This window comes from Merops nubicus, unplaced genomic scaffold (genome assembly GCF_000691845.1).
Source record: "Merops nubicus isolate BGI_N331 unplaced genomic scaffold, ASM69184v1 scaffold33170, whole genome shotgun sequence".
NCBI lineage: Eukaryota > Metazoa > Chordata > Aves > Coraciiformes > Meropidae > Merops > Merops nubicus.
The window spans coordinates 2173-4934 of NW_008585419.1; the positions used below are offsets into that span (position 1 = coordinate 2173).

The 2762-nt window shown below is 52.1% G+C and overlaps 1 non-coding gene across 1 annotated transcript; it reads right to left on the minus strand.

Moving 5' to 3' along the window:
- Nucleotides 1-1549: 1549 nt before the first annotated feature.
- On the minus strand, nt 1550-1621 carry TRNAW-CCA. The gene has a single exon. It is a non-coding gene; the product is annotated as a tRNA-Trp (tRNA).
- Between the last annotated feature and the right edge of the window lie 1141 nt (nt 1622-2762).

Below are 2762 nucleotides of genomic sequence, written 5' to 3' on the forward strand. Positions count from 1 at the left end.
AGGGCTCTCTAGAGCCATGATGCCCAGCTGTGGGATTACCTGAGCCCAAGGTTTTCTACTTTCCCCTCTGTCTCCACCCCCCAAGACACACGTGGATGGTGCCAGACAAGCTATGGGGAGAAAGGGGGTCTTCCACCACTGGTTGGACAGGGCAGCCTGTGCCTAGGTAGATGAAAGTCCTTGCACTTTCAGGCCAACAGCATTGCCAAAACCCATGTGCACTCCCACCACCCATGAAACCACAGAAATGACCTTTTTGAGACATTCCACCTACCAGGTATCTTTGGCTGATTGTTTTCACTGACTAAACCATATTTGGGTGGCTACATGAACTTCGGAAGGTGTTAGCCCAGTACTCTGGTCAGATATCACCATTCAGATGTTGTCCAAACATCAGGACCGTGCCTAAGTTTGCTGGAAGTGTGAGCTCAAGGCTGCCTTGTTAGGTGAGTCCCACACTTGTGTTGTTCTCACTGATCTTTGGGTCAATGTCCTCCTCTGTATGCAGGATGCAGAACTGTTGGACTTTTCTTCCTGCTAAATGCCTGGTCCTGGCACAGGAGTAGGAGCCTGGACCTCCTGTGGGAAAATACAACCCCTGGTGTGGGTACTTTCTTTCACACCCTACTCTTTTCTTGCCTTTCTCCTCACTCCATTGTTTCTTTTCATTATGTTCCTTGTTTATATCTGTTAAAATTCATATTTAAAGAGTGCTTAAAAGAGTTCAACTATTTTTAATGAACTATAACTCATAGGAGTTCGTTCCCATAGCTTTGAGTCTCCTTTTCCTCCAGACCTCCATCCCTTCTGCCTGTCTCACCAAGAAATGCACAGGGAAATTGGAAGGGAATAAGTAGATTGTTAAAGATCCTGATGACTAGTCCTTGGATTTGGTACCCCACAGCCAGATGGTTCACCAGGATCAACAAAAAGACAATGATATGTGAAGCAAATCCAGTGGCAGCCACCAGGGTGGTAGGGGATTGGGTACTTGAGATGTGGGGAGAGGTGGGAAGAGTTGAATTTATTCAACCTGAAGAAGATTCTTCAAAGGGATCTTATCCAAATCTTCAGCCACCTAACAGCAGGATATAGAGTAGATGGACATAGACCTTTCTCAGAGTGCACAGTGATAGGATGGGAGGCAAAAAAAACCCAGACAGCAACAGAAGAACACGTTGCTATGGAGTGCCAGGCTTGTGAGGCCCCTGCTTCAATGGATAACGTGCCCTGCTATGGATCAGGAGACTGCAGGCTGGGCTTTTGGAGAGGTTCTCACCTGGAGTCCGATGCCCTTGTGTTTCTGGAGGGGCTCTGGGAGCAGGAGAAGTGGTACCCACATGTGGAGCCACAGCTGGGATGTCCACGCATCCTATCTCCTTTGCAGACATACCCCCAGGGAAGGCTGAAGTTACCCAGATACCTCCCACCACTGATCCAGCAAGGAAAGACCACTCAGCCACCACCCTTCACCAGGGCTGTGGGGTACACAATGGGAGGGGAAAAAAAACTCTTGCCCATCACAGAGTGGCACCCCAGGTGAGGGCCCTGACCCCGGTGTGATTTGAACACACAGCCTTCTGATCTGGAGTCAGACGCGCTACCATTGCGCCACGAGGTCACAGCTGGCAGCTGCTGTCCCCAAATGTCACCCTGGACTTCATGGCCATGGGCCACTCTTTGAGGGAAGGAGGTTTTTGATTCCTCTGACAAAGGAGTGGGAGCATCTTTGCCAGTTGCCTTGCTGAGCCTGCAAGGAGGGTTCTAAATGAGTTACTTCAGAGGAGGAAGGCCAAAACACAACCATTGCCCAGAGCAGCCCTGTAGAGCCTCTCCCAGGAGAAGCAGGCTCCTCTCCAGGGAGGCAGGAAGAATGGTGGTCCACCAATTCCCTGGGGAGAGAGGGCCCATTCACCTGGCAGATGCTCAACACCCACCTCAACCACCCACTGTTGCAGGAGGGACCCTCATGCCTTTTCCACAGCCTGGCTGGGGTCACCTTCCCCTCAACAGGAGGATGGAGTCCAGCTGCCCACACATACCCTGAACCCATGCTGTCCAGCCTGCACCTCTGCCCCATCCCTCCCTGGGCTCTCACCCCCCCGCCAGGTCACTGCACCATTGGCATGACTTAACCAGCCCCTCCTCAAGGAGTGGCCCTGTCTTCTCTACCTCCCATAGCCTATCTCTTGGGGTGGCCTGGACACCCCTAGGATGATTCCTGTGGAGAGGACATCCTCATTGTCCAGGCCAGGGTCCATACTGGGGACCTGCATCCCCTCATCCCAACCTTCTGGCACAAGGGCAGTGCATCTGACTCCAGATGTGTGGTCAACTCACACCAGGGTCAGCCTTGGGACACCACTGGTCACCCTTTGTATTGCCCCTGCTTTCCTGGGGTGCTGCTCTTCCTGAGGGGCTGGTATTAGCCAGCTCAGCCACAGGGGTACACCTCAGGAACAGACTATGGGGGAAACGTGGTGCCCAGAGCCTTCCTTTCAGCCAGGCAGTAAGGGTCCAGCTGAGAGGAGATAGGTCATGGAGGCCAATGCAGGGAGATGTTGTGATGGTTGTCTCCACAGTTTGTCTCATCAAGAAGATGAAGGAAGTGAAGTTTTCCTCAGGAAAGTAAAAGAAGCTTCATAACTGCAGGTTCAGCCACTCCTGAGGGACCAGGGCTTACCTTCAGGCAATATCTGCCTGGGAGGGTAACATGGGTATAGTCAGTCCAGGGGATTTCTGGAGGACATCAAGGACTCAAC